Genomic DNA, 19,001 nt, shown 5'->3' on the forward strand with positions numbered 1-19,001 from the left:
AAACATATAAAAAGGGAGGGCACGTTATACAGCTGGTGTCGGTTCAGGCCGTCGACTATAATGACTGATCCATAAATAACAGCAATAATAGAGAGCTAGTTCGACCTCCGACCTAACCTCCTATACTGGCATGCTATTAAATAACAATAATAATATATTGGCCTAACCTAGTTTGGTAAATACCAACAGTGTTATCAAAGCGGCGGCGCGCCGGATCGGCATCGTTTAATGAAAACGCATTGAAAACAGTTTTAACTTTGTTTGGGTTTAACGTTTTCTGCGAAACTTTTACTCAAAACACATATTTTTAAGTAGTATTAAATTGGGTAAATTCTAAAAAACCGTAATTTCATTAGTTTCACACTTGAAAGGGGTTTTTTGTTTAAGGGGATCGTTGCACGACACCAAAAAGCCAGACAACATTTCGACTACTTAGAATGGTCAGATTTCAATTCTGTAAACATATACGACTTCTTTGGCAACTTTACCAGGTTGTGTAAGAAACAGATTCTTGATTTTTTTTTATGTAAAAATATTGGGTTATAATATTGAAAAATTGCAAATTTTACTTATTTAATTACAAGAAACTGACACTTTCAAAATGAAAATCGGCTAGGAAGATATTATGTAGGGACATAACATAACAATCGGACCATCTTATGAAGTCGAAATTTTTTCTAGCTTTTTGGTTAATTGAACCTTGAACCTAACCGGCAAAACAATTGACACGGCCGAAATGTATTAAAACCACTTATTTCTTAAATATTGCCTATACAAAACTCCTTAAAAATAGACCGCTTGCAATCCCCTCACATAAACAGCAATATATTCTTGAAAATTTGAAGTATACAAATTAAAATCGAAACCCACTTACAATCGAAGAACAAAATGTTAATCAGGAGACATCATACATGTTAGTCAGGTGTGGGAAACGATCAATCAAATCCTACTAAATCCGTCGTGAAAAAAAAAATCAAGATTTAATTTATTCATATTTTTTTTTTAGGGCGTTTTGGGCTTATTAACATTCAAACGGCGACTACCGTGCTCACGAGCGGAACATTTTTTTTGAAAAATGCGTCAACCGGCAGGGCGAAAGTATATTCAGACCAAAATTATTGTAACGACCTTACGCGAGGTAAGAACCCAATAAGGTCAGATGTAAATTGTACATTTCTTTATTTCTCATTTCTTCTTCTTTAATTCTCTGCCGCTAGCCGTAGACCGGTCCGCGACAACCGAGTACAGCAGCCGACCGATAGATAGCGCCACAGATGAACCAGACCAGCACTATACCGCTCCGATTGGACACGGTGTACAAACAACAATAACTGATAAAGTGAGAACAAAACAGCATTATCATACGAACACATTGTACTACACACGAACCGAGCGCTATTGCCGCCGTCGTTGAAGTCTCCAAGTCGAAATACACTATGAACACAACAGTGTGAACACACACCACCATTACCGGCACAACGTTCAGAACAAATCGAAAAAGCCCTCTGTACGATACCAACCGTAATAATACCGTCGAGAACAAACCACCGAAAGACCGAAATCATTCATCGGGAAAAACCCTGATTTCATGGAAAACCCGTACCGATTTTTGGGGGAAACCCTGTCTCATGGAAAAAACAATACACGGGAGAACCGCGTGGCTCCGACATTAAAACATAATTTATTTTGGGAAACTTTAATAATGGTGTAATCTCATGGAAAACGATAAAATCTCATGAAAATTATGTGTAAGTATTATACAGCGTTGACCGTTAAAAAAAAAGGCCTACTATTTATCGGACCAAACCCAGGACTATGGAAAGAGAAACAAATCTATAAAAAGACTACCTAACCCAGTGTTGGTAACGAAGATAACGGATTTGTATTGAAATATTCGAGCAATAAAACGAGGCAATAAAATAAAACACACCAAGTTTACTATGGGAAACCCCGATCTTATAAATATTCAAAATTCGAGCCGTGAGAGTTTTTTTTAAGTTTAGCTCTCAATGTCTTTATACAAATTGATTTAGTAGTTAACCACATCGTTAGTTCAAAAAACAAGAATTAATAACAAGACGATGAGAGACGTATAGACATAATTATCATATTAATTAAGCAACATCAATAATCAACATTGATCGCTCTACTTGACAGTATAGCTGATTAAGTAGTAACTAAATTTAAAAAAAAACTAATATACCTACCTACTCGTGTACCACTGCTGGCAATTTTTTTTTTTTTTAACTCATAAGGGCTAATATGTTTTTGGGATTTTCTAAAAATTCAAAGGCCTGACAAGTATTGACGTTTCACAAGATAAGAGTTGGTATTTTTTTTTTGTATTAAATTAATCTCATTGCATAAATTCGACCTACTGCGAATCAGGAACCTTTCCCACCCTTTCCCCCACCGGACCGCCAAATCTTTGTCCGGTTGTGTATTGCGTAAACCGATAAAGTAACTGCGCCGCCGTTGCACATGACTTGACTTCCTGGTGCAGCACAGCTGCATAGGAATATTATTATCACGGCCAGTAATAATAGTAATAATCATCTATCTATGTAACTATACTGTACATATAACAACAACGCAACAGCTACAGTGTATATAGTAGACAATATATTATTATTTTTATTATTGGCCCGGCATGCCCATGTATGTCATGTAAACGGCAGCCAAGGTTAACGACAACAACCGAGGCGGAGTGATCTTTGGGCGTTGTGGACAAACAGCTGCTGCTTGCTGCCAGAGTAAAAAATTAAAAAAATTAAACTTAAAAAAAAAAATTTGATTGGCGCTTAATTAACACAATGATAATAATTATTGCCATCAATTCCCGACGAGTCGGCCGGGCCTTTATATATATATATATATATAGTGACAAAATCCAAACCGTCTCGAACGTTATTATTGGTTCAATTCGTCAATTATTATTATATATGTACAATTTCGGACACAGGCGCGATTAAGACGATTTTTTTTTGCTATATTCCTACCAAACGGCGCGCGATTGGCCTCGATAATAATAATAATAGGAACGATAATAACTGTAGAAAGTGTGTGTGTGTGTGTGTGTGTGTGGAAATCGCCGACACTGTAGTGTATAGTAATATAATATACAATAAAAGCGGTGTGGTGGACCGTGATGATGATGATGATGATGATGGAGATGACGGAGATGAAGACGTGGGGACCCGAAGAGTATGTGTGTATTATTCGACACAATTGGATACGCGCGAATTTGCCAACAAGAGGGGAAAAACAGACTACTAGCCATAGACTATGATTTCCACGGTTATTTTTTATTATTATTTTTTTGCGGACTTCACAAAGATTATCGTCATAATATTGTAACGTTAATGTACGACGCGATAACGTTTAGTCATCGCGCGCGTGATGTAGTTAAAAAAAATTGTATATATTTAAAAAAAAAAACCCCCCAAAAAACCTTCCAACGCACGCGCACGGTTGACCGTGTGACAGAGGTATAGGTTAGGCACCAGAAACCCTTAACCGGGGATCGACGTTATCTTCGAGTAAATCATTGAGGCCAACTGGCAATCATAGGATCCTCGCAGAAATCGCTGGTAATTTAGTGTACCAGTTTCCCAAGGGCCAATTACCATCTCGGTTAAGTTCTGACCACAAAACAAAACCTACCTACTTAAGAAAGCAATCTATAAAAATCACTGGTTGCTCTTAGAAATCACTGGCAAACTTTAGAATCTACTGGTAATCTAATGTGCAAACTTTCTAATGGCCAATTACCATCTCTGTTAAGTTCCGACTACAAAACAAGACCTACTCAAGTAAACAATCTATAGAAATCACTGGTAATCTTAAGAAGATATCTCTGGTAATCTTAACTATTGGTAGTCTAGCGTGTAAAATGTCTTATGGCGATTTACCATCTCTGTCAAGTGCCCACCAAAACAAGACCTACTCAAGTAAACAATCTATAGAAATCACTGATAATCTTAAGAAGATATCTCTGGTAATCTAGCGTGTAAAATGCCTTATGGCGATTTACCATCTCTGTCAAGTGCCCACCAAAAATAAGAACCAACAACTTTTTCAAAACGCCGTCTAATCTACCGGAGCCTGTCACAAACCAGCTGAAAAACTTTACTTAAGCCCTATTTTTTTTTTTTTTATATTGCTCTGACCTGTTGTTGTCTGGTGGTCTTCCTGAGCTGTCGGCGGGCTTGAGAATGCGTGAACCGCCGGTGCTGTCCGGCCGGGGTGGCCGACTCCACCATCGGTTTGCCGGTGTCGCGCTGTTGTTGTTGTTGTTGTTGTCGCCTTTGGGCGACGGCCGCCGTGTTCGTGGTCACCGATGCTTCTTCGGACGAACGATCAATGTTGTTGACGGGCGCGAACGACGGTCTATTGCTGCTGCTGGTGCTGTTGGATCGCCGGAGCAATCGCAACATAACTCGTTGAACCCCACCGTCAACGGACCCGCATCATCGCCGTTGGCCACCACCACCGCGACCGGACTCGGAAGGAGGAGGCGCGCCACACTAGTTTTCCTCGATTTTCGGACCCGACGAAAAACCTGGAGGGAAAAACGACTGGAGCGTCGTCGTCGTCGTCGTGGACACGCGAAGAGGAGAACGGAACCCGCAGAAGATACGGCGCGGCCGGTGCCGATAAACGCGCCACATAGACTAAACCACAGCCGCCGCCGCACCACGTTGGCACTTATGGACGCACAGCACACGCACACAATACTCCATAACATATATAGTCACATTATGTTATATTGAAAATACACGTTACACACACACACACACACGCACGCACGCCCGGAGGGACCCGTTCTCTATCTCACGACAACGGACAACACGGGAAGGCCACTCTGCCCCGCGCGCACACACATGACACAAACTCGTGGCGGTGGTGGGAGACAAGACCGGTATCGTCGGGTAACCGTCGCGTTTCTCTATCGCTCCGTCTCGCTCTTTCTACAGGCAACCTGATCGGATTTATTAGTTTTTTTTTTTTTCAAACCGTCCATATTATTGTAATAATAATCGCCATACGCCAACGCCAATAATAACAATAATAATAACACCGCGACGCACAACAATCGACGAGTGTATATCATTATATTATACAGCCGTGGCCTTCCGGAGACCGCGTGGACACACATTGCTACACACACACACACACACGGTATCCACCCCACCGATGGCCGCCGCCGCATCCACCGCCTTCTCAGGACATTACCCCCTGGAAGGCATGTGCCGCCGCATAGAACGGCCGCACCGTCGGGGATGCTGTGCGTGTGTGCCACTTGACACATATCGACGAGGAGGTGGATTTCGAGTACCAAAATGCACCCGGCTTCCTAGCACCCTCCGCCCCCTCTCCCCACCGTCAGCATTTTTTTGACGGGACGTCGTCCCCGATAGGTTAAAATCCCGTGTAACACACGATTCGGGTGTGTGCTCAGCACCTGCGCATCTTACCCGCGGGTCTTGCCAACCCGTCACCGTCGCTCCGTCCGATTTAGAAATCCAAACGACAAAAATCAATCTTTTCTCGAAACCCAACGTTCAACAAATAACAAAACGTTGCGCGTGGCTTTCCGTTAAAACACTGCAACAATAGTCTATGGCCTGTTTACTCCACGACTAAGTTCAGCAATGCGATAGAATAGACTCAGAATAATCCCAGCTTGGCGTAAGCGGCGGCAGCTTCTCCGGTGTCGGATGTAAGTGGACGTGACTTTTTGGGACGAGTCTTTTTCTGATGCGACAACGTTATTTTAAGACCAGCTGGATTGGAATTCCTAAAAGTTAGTTCTCGAGTACACCGATAGATAGTGCACAATGTGGTTTAACAGCCTTATATCCTTTTTGAGTTCATGGAGCAAAAAAAAAAAACATCCATTCCAAGTCTTGGGGTTTACAGGGTTTAGGCGTACCCACCCAAAAAAAAGCCTAACTGGGTCGAACTTAAAAAAAACCCATTTGTTAGGTCACAACTTTGTCCAGCCCAATTGAAAGAAAAAAATTGGATTAACTTGGCTTAATAAAAAACGATAATCAGAGGGTAAAAATCACTGATTAACAGAAATGTCATACATGGTTCATACAATAAAATACAGACTTTTTGTAAAAATAATTCCAGGACTTTTCAACGACTTGTTCATGTATATAAAAATGGTAGGTTCAAGTGAAGTAATAAACTGTAAACGAACAATACAAATGTACATTTATATTTTTTTAATATAGAAAAAAATCAACCATGTTTGTGTTTAATTCTAATAAGTAATCCATTAAAACATGGCTCAGACTCGGGTGAGCTCTGTGGATTTTTTTAAAATTATGTTTGTATTTTATAAATTGTTATCTAATTCAAAGTTATACAATATTTCAAATAATGTATGTGAAATACAATTTGTATTTTGTAGTTTGAGTACATCAAATGGTTGTACTTTTGGACTTTGACATTTTAAATAGGTACCTAATTTTTGTATTGGCATTTACTATACATAGACAATGTGATAAATCAAATTTATTTACACTAGATTAAAATCTTTATTATTATTACTATATAATAGGACTACTTTAAACTGCATTCAAGAATTCGCCCTTGAAATTTAAGATTTTGAAGGATTTCCCGGACCTGTACGAATCCCGCCAAAGATTTCTTAAGTTCACCTAAGATTACCAGTGAAGAGGTTTGCTCCTGAATTGAATTAATACTTTTTCTATTTCCTCGACGGAGAGTGTTTTTTGTTTACAATTTTTTTTTTATTAAGCTATTAATTACTTACTTTTAATAACAACTTTACGAATTTACATTTCTGACATAAAAATCCTTTTCGGTTAGTCTTAATGGGCTATGAATATATTTTTTCCAACGGGGAAAGTTGTGCCGAAGGCTATAATTGAATATTCTGCAACTATAAATATAATTTACGACCAAATTACAATTATTATTGAAGATGTCAACTGATACAAATAATATTACAGTAGTCGGTTAGGGTCGACCGACCAGGTGAAAGGTCTGCACTTATATACCGAATAACCTAAACGGCGAAAGTACTGCAACTATTAAACGTCTGACCAACAGCAATAAAAAAAACGGTGAAACAAAAAAAAAATACTATAAAAATGAGTCATCCGATATAATTGTATAGTCCGAAAACTAATATTATTTTCATAAAAAAACAAAATTTGGTACACTTTCTACAACTGTCTTTCTACGGTCCATTTATTTAAAAAAAAAAACAATAATACACCTACCGCGGTTTACTTTAAGAGGTACCGTAGAATTAAGATTTCCTGAAGGAAACAAAACGGCAAATTAAACAATATATGTCTAACAAGCATAAGTGGTTTTTTTTTTTTTACTATTATAAGAGCGAATAAAATATCCGTTACTGATGGAAAATCATCCGGTGGATAATCTTTGGAAAATAATGTTCTCAAAAGTATAGTCTAAATAAGCAACAAAGATCATTTTGAAATTTCCATCACAAAGAACTGCCAGACCCGTTTTGGAAAATAACCTTAACCATAGTTTTCACATAACGTTCATAAATATTACACGTTTAAATAATGCAATTATTTTATTTAATATACTTAAAACTCGTTTTAAATTTATGTGGAAAAACCTCATCTCTTTCACACAGAAATGGTGAATTTTACCTTAAAGTTGACTTATTTTTCCATTTAAGTAAAAAATCCGCAAAATACCCTTCCCCCCCCCCCCTCGAGAAGTAGATATCCTATTATGGGTGTAGTTTTTGAATTTTAATGGTTAAAGGTAATTTAATCAGAATCGGTAAAACCACCAACAGTAGAAGTGAAGCCCAGGTTTTTTTTTTGTTTAATCCCAGAAATACTCTGTGTTTACCCCAAAATATAGGTATTAAATGGGGTTTTGCTATATCAGAAGAAAAAAATTGGTCAAAAAATTAAGAGAAAATCTTTGTGTAGAGCTAACACCCATAGCTCTATAAGGGTGCCCCCCCCCCCAAACTTATAAACATACATATTGACTTAACTATTGTAATCTAACAGATTCGCGTCGATGCGGTTTATTATTATTATTTTTTCTTTTTTAAGCGTTCATCATATTTATTACATTTTTATATAATTTCTGAAGACCTATCCGACCACATTTTGGTGCCGTTTCGGTGCTGCTGGATTTTTGTCGCTGTTGTTGTTGGTTTTTTAAGTAAGTAGTTTGTAATTCAATTAATAAAAAAAAATTACTCGGCAAACCCGTGGCGTTCTAAGTGGAAGGCTAATAGGCCGTGACGAGAATTCCATTGCCTCAAGCCGGACAAACAAGGGGCATGTATGTTTTTTTTATTTTGTTTAATTGCATTTATTATTTTTCGTGAGCAAAAAGCGGATGGTGTGTTTTTTTATGTGATAAACGTCTTATTTCGACGATAACGACGTCTATCGCGACAACGGGCAAGGCTTAATAGCAATAATATACACAATATACACATAAAACACAGATTACAGAATACATACTATACTTATATATGTATACATACAATAAAGTATTAAAATAATATATAGCGCATATACACGGCACATATCAAACGCGGGTTGAAAGTTTAATGTCATCCTTATCAGCTGTTCGCACAAGCATTGGTTTAAATGCAATATATACATATATTATATTATTATTAAATTGCAAAACAACGACCCAGTTTGTTTGTTTAGGTATTGATCTAATCATCGACTGGGGTCGACAACGGGTCCAACGGCTGAATACAAATTAAGCAGGTACACATAAATATATAATAATATGTACATACATAATCACATTCGATTATGTTGGCATAGTTTGTTTTTGACACTTGCTCTAATGCACATTACACGAAGATCAATCACACGATCCATCAAAGGATTTGCCTAGCCTATATCATTATAAATTATAATAAACCAACACTCACAAACCGGTAAACAAACGTCAGGGAAAATATTATACAAATTAATAATCATTCTCACATACTCGAATGGTAACCCGAAGCCAACTTGATTATTATGTTTTAGACAAATTATATTACTATAACGGTAAAAACACGTTTGCGTGCAGTTCGCAAAAACCGACGAACCGATTAAGGATCTATAATTAACGACAATAAAAAAAATACAGCATATTTTTTCGTCGGTTAAAATGTTTGTATTAAACGCGTTCGTAACAGCTAACGCGAGTGCGAAAGGTTTGGGCAAAGGCAAAAAGGGGACGGATCTATTGAAAAAATCCCAAACGAAAATAAAACCGTTTTCAATAACTAAAACCAGAACGAAATTGGAGCCGTATCTGTTGGTAAAAACCGAGGATTTTTTTTTGAAAAATCTCACCCAGGTATAGTTTTTGAATACTTCCAGATAAACTAATACGACCTTATCTTTTAGGGAAATAACAAACATTCTCTGGGCTTATGCCAAAAAAAAAAACGGTTTTGGTTTTTTTTGCCAACACAGATTTTTAAAATAGAAAAAACCAAAAAAAAAAAAAACTATTTTACACCAAAAACTTGCAGAAGTAAAATCCTGGACACAAAAATTTAAATGACGAAATTGCGGTATTCAAAAAGGAATAAGTCAATTGACGATTGCAGAAGAAATGGTCAAGTTAAAAGATAGGTAGGAATTTTTATATTTTCGCCTGTCACTTAAAACATAACTTAGTTGTGGTGTTGCATAAGTTATATTCAAGTCAAGTTTATCAGTTACAATGTAATACTGTAAGCAAAATGATTACAAGCCAATTACAATTGGAAATCTTTTAAAGGTAGTTTGTGTTTCGGTACGGTGTTTGTTTTTCATGGAAAAATCAACAAGACAAGATGAACAATTATCGGAAAAACCTAAACATTGAAATTGGTGAAAATGGTTTAAAATCAATAATGACACCGATGATTGCTTAAGGTTCGCACCGAAATTGAAAGTAAAAAATAAGAAACCAATATGCAGATTTTCAAAATAGTAATAATAATAGCGAAATACCGGATTTGACTTTCAAACGAGAAACGACGATAAATGTAACACGGCAATGCCTTTCTTCTTCTTTCGACGACCTCACGTTGAACGCCTTTTCATTCCCAAATTACAATATAAAAGGAAGCCCATCAAACCGCCGTAAAGACTAAATTAAGACATTTAAGTTATTTTTTTGTATAAAGCATAAATCACGAGTTCGTTAACAAAGCGGGGCCTAAAGAGATATATTAGTATTTTCAAAGGAATTTAATTATACACTTCTTTGATCTCTTTTCGGGATAAATGTTTTTTGCCGGTATACGCGCCGAGCTGTTCAATTCAAAGCAAAGTTAAAATTAAAAAAAAAAAAAAAAAAACTGTGGGCACAAATCTCTTGATTAAGGGTTTATAAGAACAGACCTATAAAATCTGAAATTTCCAACAAACTTCTGGACCTCTTTTGTAAAAAAAAAAATTATACAACTTTTACAATTTTATGCCAATTTTAAGGGGGCGGGGGTGATGGAGATAATGTTAATTTTTTATTGCTTTCATAAACAAAAAATGACCGATTCCTCGAAGCTAACCGGGATAGGTCGAAGGCAGCAGCCCCGTCTCTCTCTCTCCCTGAGCTCAAAGAAAATGAAAAATCTAATTTAAAAAAACCGAATCATATGTTGTGCATTGCTTTATCGGCGGTTGCGAAAACTCGTACCGGAGCAGATAATAGCAGTATTATTATAATAATTACATAAAACTGACACCGTTCTAAATATTCGGTTTCGAATTAGAGACAAGCCCAGTTAGTTCAATTCAATCGTTGTGCATGTGTAATCGCTATTCAATCAACAACAACAGAAACGCCAACAATGGAAACGAACTGCACTAAAGGTCTCCGATATAGCAAAAATAATTCACTCGACAAACGGACAATAATAGCAATTGTAATTATTACTATTATTATATATATATATATATCTGTTGTATAGTAGTTGAGGCTAGCAAACAAAAAACCGATTGTGTACAGCCAATACTACTGTTATTGCTACACTCGGATCATGCCCAGACACAATTGCATATTATAAAACACTTAACACACATAATAACATAAAAACGATTTATCTGGCATAGAGTTATGGCTGATTCTTTGGTACCTCTCAAACAAGCATACTTCCTTTAAAAAAAAAATTGTAAAAAAATGTATCCAAGGGTAGGTAAACGAATATGTGTAATCAACAAAATTGCCATCACAATGGCACCCACTACTAAAGACCATCTAGCATTCACCTATACCTCAGCTATACCTACTTAAATCTTCAAAAAAAAAAAAAATCATCACATTTTAATGGAATTGCGGTGTTTGGTATTTATTTAATCAGTCGCAAAAAAAGTACAACTTTTTAAAAAAAAATCTGTTTAAAAAACACACAAAACCCAATTAAAAAAAGGCATTTCATTTGTTCAAGTCAAAGGGCATGTTAGGTTAGTCAAAGGGCGATGAATATTAAATATGAATCAGTACTCGAGAATTTAGATACGATATGTTGATAATATCATCATCATATGCATTGGTCAAACAACTTAATTAACCTAATAGGTACACAATGTGCATAACAAATAGAAATATTGCCGGATCCCCACGCGAGAAACCTAATTGGGGCCCAGATAGTACACTATATTAAATTTAATAAACCAACAATAGTAGTACAGTTTTATTTTATGTATTTTATCGCTAATGGAGCGCGTCCGAGCTTGGGCGCGGATTGATAAGAAAAAAAAATCAGAACGACCGACTAGCAATTTTATCAAAACAAACTACAAATTTCATATTATCATTAGATTACAATTATTATATTTTTCTAGCGCAGTCGGCGTTTCTACAATCAAAGTAGAACCATACAGACGATCTATAGGGTCACACGAGACAACAAAATCAGTTTGTATTTCGAATATAATCAATAAAAACCACTAGCAGAACGTGTTTTTTTTAATTATAGTTTAACAAACTATCGGCGACAATATGGGTAGAGTGATGTTGAAGGAAGAGAAAAGGTTTTTTTTTTGGGGGGGGGGGGCTCAATAATTTCGTAGGTATGAAAATGTTTTAATAATAATTCTTACCTTAGAATTTGTGACATGGTCGGTTGCCAGCGATTCAGGAACAGTCTGTAAAGTTGTCCTCATGGCGGAAGACATATTACATTTGACCAAATATTTGTTTAAGGAGCGATTTTCATCTGAAAACAAAAACGATTCAAAACGTCAGACGTGTATAATACTTCAGTTTAACACGCTAGTATTGACGGATAAGAGGGCACAGATAACAGTGATAACATCACGTAGAAAAAAAGTACTAAGTTGAAAAACACAGTTAAAAAACGGAATTCATCACCATATTTCCGGTTATCACTCTTATCAGGGAAACCTTTTTCTGTGAAGCTGAACATTTGTGCTGCATATAAATACGCTTGAACCAATTTAAAAGTATTTTGGAATACGATTTTTTTCGATAACACTTTATTTGCATCGAAGATGACAACATAAGCTTATAAAAAATACAAAATTCTAACTAATCTTAAAAAGTCTACAGCACTGTGTATAGTAACGTTGCAAGAATCCATTTTATAAATATCTGAAAGAGTATTTTTACTATTAAATTTTATATAATTAATTTAATAATATCTTAAAAATGCCTAATGTTTTAATAATTTTGTATGAGAAAATTGCATTTCATAACTTTACTATTGAAATGAAATCGGCTGCACTCTTATATATTTTAGGACATTTTACAACATTTGTACAATACTTGAAAACAAATTAGTGATAAATTATGTCCAAACCTTTTTATCTTAAACATCTATTATATTTTTCTCGCTTTTAGTTATAGATTTAATATTTATATAAGGCTAACTGCTACGTGAAAAACAGCAATCAGATGTTAACGAATGAATAGTTTAAAAAATGAAATCATTAAAAATCGATTAGCAAAAATTATATGGCATAAACCTATCTATGTATTTTTAATCTCTGATTCTGTTATGGGTTTATAGAAAGTTTGTCAAAATCATTTTTTAACAAACAACCTTTTATAATTTTATTCATAGGTAATATTGCGGTAAAAAATGTTTAGTGTCCCAAAAGTTACATAGTTAAATTTCGACCTGGAGGGAAGTTTTTTTTTTAATTTGAAAATCAATCGCTAGACTTTAAATATGGATAGAAGCTGCTATAGTTTAACGAGTGAAATACTGTCTGTAACAAAACCAAAGCCAAAAAGGGAGGGGAGGGCTATATTAATTAGTAGTTCATTTAACCTAAACTTTACGTTTTAATTTCAAAACTAATTTTGGTGTACTTAAAAAATTCAAAAAATCCGGTTCCTAATCAGGACAGGTATTCCACACGACGTTTATTGCGCTGCGCTAACGCGGTAACTTTATTGTAATTTTATTACACGAAGAATAAACCTGCACAGCCTTAATTGATATTGTCACACTTCTAAAGGTACTTTCTAAGGGTAGTCGGTTTAATTTATTAGTGAACACGTCGACAAGACGATTGTCACGGTTTTTAAACAAATAAAGGTCGAACGAACACAATAATCATACAGGTCTCTCGCTTGTACTTTTCCGGGTTTTTTATTTTTATTTTATTTTAAATTATACTTGCATAAGTCAAACAATATTGTACATAGTACTCCGGACGGTCGACGGGATTTGTCATGGGTAAGAATAGCGTTTTTTTTTTTTTTATTAAGAGAGAAAACTATGACCGTACGCGGCCAACGCAATTAGATACGCGCCATTTTGCAAACCGACCGTTACATACACGAATTTCTATTCTTTTTTTATTATTGCACAGACAATAAAAAAAAAAAAAAAACATAATAATATTGAGAAAAAAACCATATATTATAATATACATATATTATCACAGTTTTCAATGTTGACTGTTGCTGTTTATTTTTTGCACATGCGTCACCAGGTTTGGTCCAGGAGTGTACATAATGGAAACACGCAAAACAATGGTAATTAAATTTGGTTAACAGTACCTAGTCGTTTGTGTAGGCATTGGGTAAAAAATAAACAAACTCCAAAAGTAGCGGACTTTTGCAAAACAGAAAACCCTTTTACAGCATGCTTTTTGCACAAAATGGCGGGACTGGCAAGTTGAACGTCATACAAGTGACGGTTTATGGCTCATGGTACTAAGTACACGTTATTTTATTACATACTATACAACTGTTTATTTCCGCCAAAACACCCTTGTTTAAGGGTGTGCGGGATTTCCATTGTAGGCTCGAATAAAACGAAGCCTCGTAAAATTTTAAAAGAAATAACATTTAATGACGTGTCGAACATAAATAACGCGCATTAAATAAATCGTGTACGTTTTTCTAACTTAACTACTACTGTACACTTAAATTGTACTGGAATTGTACTTGCAAGTTGTAGCGTTTTTTTTTTTACCGCACAATTAAATCAACATATTATTATGTATATCCTTGCCAAAATATCAGACAGTGAAAACGGGATGGCTTGTCACCTTTTCAAAAATCGTTTTAGAGGGTAGACCACGCCGGGTAATCGGTGTACACATTTTGGAAAACAACAGCTAGTAAACTTTAAAATTATTAAGTAATCACAAAAACCGTGGATACGAATAATAGTATTGAAAAACTATAAAAGCGACACGATAAGGGAAAAACAACTGATAAGAGATGCGGTAATGATAAAGACTGTAAATAAATGATAAGGACTCGCAGTTGATAAGCGATATGATAGTGATAAAAAATAAGGCTGATAAGAAAGCTCATTTGGATAATAGTAACAAAAGCAACATAGCATAACATAACCAACCCTAACCTGACTTTACATGAGCCAACCAAACCTGACTTTACATGAGCCAACCAAACCTGACTTAACAAGACCTACAACAGTCTCTAGGTATAAAGCCATTACTTTTAAAAAATCCTAACGTATTTTGTAATTTAAAATGTGTAAAATTACAGATAAGTTTTCTTTTTGTCATAGGATAATCATAAATAAGATTTTGTTCTTGGAAAAAAAAAATATACTTACATATTTTTAATATTAGCCTTTAACATTTTCTAAGCATTTAGTCATTGAATTATCTCTAGAAGGATCTTTATCAAGAAGGATAAGCTTAAATCTCAGTTTTATTTTTAAACTAGTCAATGGATTTATTTATTAACCAGATTTACTTGCCACATTAAGTTTTGATGTTCCTAATTACAGTATTAGACAAAAAAATAATTTGTACGTACCACTCCAGTCTACAAACTACGGTCTAAAACACTCCTATAAATAGATGTACAATCATAGTAAATAATATTGATCATTTTTCGTGTTTTAATACTTTTTCAGTAAATTTTGTACAACTCTTGTTAGAATTTATAATCATAGATAATTGTATATTACTTTCTACTGTGTTATATTAATAAATAATATTATCGATAATAAGCAAAATTAAAATAATGTTTTCAAAGTACCTATTCTTTTTGTTGAAATAAATATTATTTTAATATTAACAAATGTTTAACCCTCAACATGGCAAGGGTTAATTTTCAAATATTAAAAACAATCATACTTATCAGGTTGGTCACGAAAAACTATGTTAAAAAGTTTATACATTATGAGATACAATGCCAAGTTAAAGGTTAAACAAATTAATTTTAAAAAAAAAGGTTAACATTATAATTAGGTAGATATTAAATAAAAAGGTTAAAGCTATTTCATTAACCTTACTTAACTAACATTACGCTTATATTATCACACATTAGTTCTTAACAGTATGAACAATGTTAAAAATGCAAGACACATTTTACTAAATAGTTTAAAAAAGTAATTTCACAAACAAGTAATAATAATAATATAATATTGTACACCTAATCTAAGAAAATAATTTTTATTTTAGTATCTGCATTTTGATGAGAGGGACTCATTCTTGCACACATTTATGAATATGACGGTACTGGGCAATTTCTAAAGAGAAAAATTAGTAAAAACAACCTTAGTTATTAGTTAAAAGACAATCAGAGACAACAACTTAAAAGTTGTAAAACGATTATATTTACTTATTTGATTACAAAACGGGATGCGGTCGAAAACTGAAAATATACTTCACTTAAGTGTAACATGGTAAGCAAATAAAACATAAACATAGGACCCATTCACCAAAACGAAAAAGCTGTATCTTTGTTGGCCACACGCTTCATCTTAATGATGCGTATAGACAATACACAAAACCGAATCGACACACAATATTGTTACAAACTGACTCGAAACAATACGATAACAACTGTATGGAAAACACTAAATGAGTGATTCCGTTAAAAATATTATGACATTGTTGTGGGCTTAACACGAGAAGAGCCTATTGTCTTCTTTGTAATTGCACAATTAATGAACTTGCCGAGTTGTGTTTTTCATGCAACTGCACACAATTACACAATGTGCAATCTGCAATGGTTCGACTGACAAAAATGTTTAACTTCTGAAATTATATTATGCAGATTCAAAGTGGCAAAACATCAAGACGGTAGTAAGCTAAACTAGCCGACGTTCAAATTGATGGGAAAAAATGTGACAATGCAAAAAAATTACAGACATTTAACAAAATAGAATTGTTTTGCTGGTAATATTATTTTGTTGACGAGACAACATTAACAACAATCGACAATAATTAATTTTAAAATTAGGAAAATAACTCATTCGAGTGTTGAATTTAGTGTGTTTCAATAGGCTGTGTTAAAAAGTGTCGTCCTAAAAATTTGGATGTGTTATAAGCATAATTGATTTTTCCAAATAAAATCTTCATTTTTGTCTTTAAATATGTATATGAATTATATTTTGACTACATAATTATTATTTTTTTAGCATCGTTGTTATAGCCAAAAAAGTATTTAAATGTTTAAAACAGTAACAAGTGATACAATAAACTTCATGGCTCTTTTTTTAAATGTTTTGGAAAAAAAATTAACAACTAAGAAAAATCTATTTTTTTGTTACCTTACTATAAAAAAACAATTTAGAATTTATAATAAAAAAAGTTATGCCTAATCATCGAGTGCTTTCGGTGAGTTGCCGATTCATAGCACTCAGTACTTATTTAAGTTCAGGTGTGACGCCATAGTGTATTCTTAAAGATTCATGTTGGCAAATGTTTTTACGATATGGTAGTATTCATAAAAAAAACCCAAAGTAGTTTGCCAATTATTATTATTATTTATTGCCAAATGGTTTTAACGTCTAGTCGGAAAGTGAATGCAATACACAACATAGTGGCGTGTGCCACTAAGTTGTACATCAAATTTGTTCAGCTCAAAGACCATACGAGACCCTAACGTACAATTATTGTTTTCTCGTAGTATTAAAGTCAGAATATTCAACAGAATATGCCACACAAAATGATAAAAATAACCAATACATAAAAAGTGTTTATCGTCTTTTAAAAAGAGTTATCTGCAAATAATTTGTTATATTATCCAAAAAAAATCAAATAATCAAATTGGTATGATTGGTAAAATTAGACCATTGTAAGCACAACCCAACGTCAGTGCCAAACTTAACAACGTACCAAATAGGAATTAATAAATATAATTTTTATTTTAATTACTTAATTGCAGAAAACAAGTGTATAACTGAAGTTGACGTGCGTAACCGAAAACTCAATTATTGCCTCGTGTGCATGGCAAATAACTAATTACCATTGGTATACATTGGTAGACAATAATTGCTCATTAAAATCTGCTTAATGTTGCATAGTTAACACAGGGGTTAACACGTTAAAGACAACAATAACATAAACACAAAAACAATGTTGTTTATGTTGGACATTTTACGAAATCCAAAAACCGTAAGTCTTTTTTAAACTAGGTTACAAGTCGTAAAATATTATGTAAACCAAAACGTGAAATAAATACATCTCAAGAAATTATTTTTTAAAACCTTTTTCGAAAACAAAGTAAGTTTGGACAAACAATAGTTGGTTTTTTTTCTTAACAAATACATTATCGACTGCATCGATTAACGTAAAAAGAAAAATCCAAATATTAAAATGCCATCACTCAACAATTATTATGAAGCAGAACAAGAAAAACACAGAAGGCCTAACCGGCCGACTCCGTATGGTAGTAGCCTGATACTTCTAACATTGAAACTCGACAACAAAAACGTTCCTATTAATAACTAAATTCTATTGTGGCGGGACTAAAATCATTCTTAAAAATGTTTACTGCTCAAACAACAAACAGTCCTCCCCCACAGTCTACATCACTGCCGATACGTTCTAGTGCACACAGCCGGTATATGTTTAACGTAGTAATGTCAATAATGTGTAAATTAACAACATAGATTAGTCATACTTGGTTAGTACTTTTTTTAAAGTTTTATCCCTTTCAAAAATTAACCCAATTGTGTTTTGTTATTAAAAACGTTTAATTTTCTTTCTATAAATGTTAAACAAACCAACTATATTGATAATCTTGAATGTCGAGGACAAAGATTTGTTATTTGTTAAAAAAAACTACTATCCTATCTCATACATTTTGTTTTTTGCAAAGTTACACGTGTGTTTGCTTACTTCTGTGACTATTTGGTTAAGATTGAACCGTTTGTATACAAGATTTGAAAAAAAGAAAATATTGACGACAATGTGCACAACTATAATACATATATGTTTATTTCAAAAATGTAACGCTTATTAGAATTATCTAAACAAATGCAAAGCAACAATACCTAAAAAAAATATGACCTTAGCAATGAAAAATCGAATAACTAACAAATTCGGCGGACAAGTAGCAAACACTTAGTTTAAAATATTGCTTAATAAGTTTTTTTTTTAATAATTTCAGTAAAAAATATTTCATACCCATACTTAGTGATATTGAGATAAATCAAAATGTTTTAAAATATTAAAACATAATGAAACATTTAGTGTCAAGAGTTAATATAAGTCAGACGTTTAGTGTGAATTTATATACAGATATTTTGAGTTTAATTAGGTCGAGTT

The sequence above is a fragment of the Adelges cooleyi genome, unplaced genomic scaffold (genome assembly GCF_023614345.1).
Source record: "Adelges cooleyi isolate 19-005CV unplaced genomic scaffold, UGA_ACOO_1.1 ACOO_flye_CR_arks_rails_tigmint_CR_PRNA_306, whole genome shotgun sequence".
Taxonomy (NCBI): domain Eukaryota; kingdom Metazoa; phylum Arthropoda; class Insecta; order Hemiptera; family Adelgidae; genus Adelges; species Adelges cooleyi.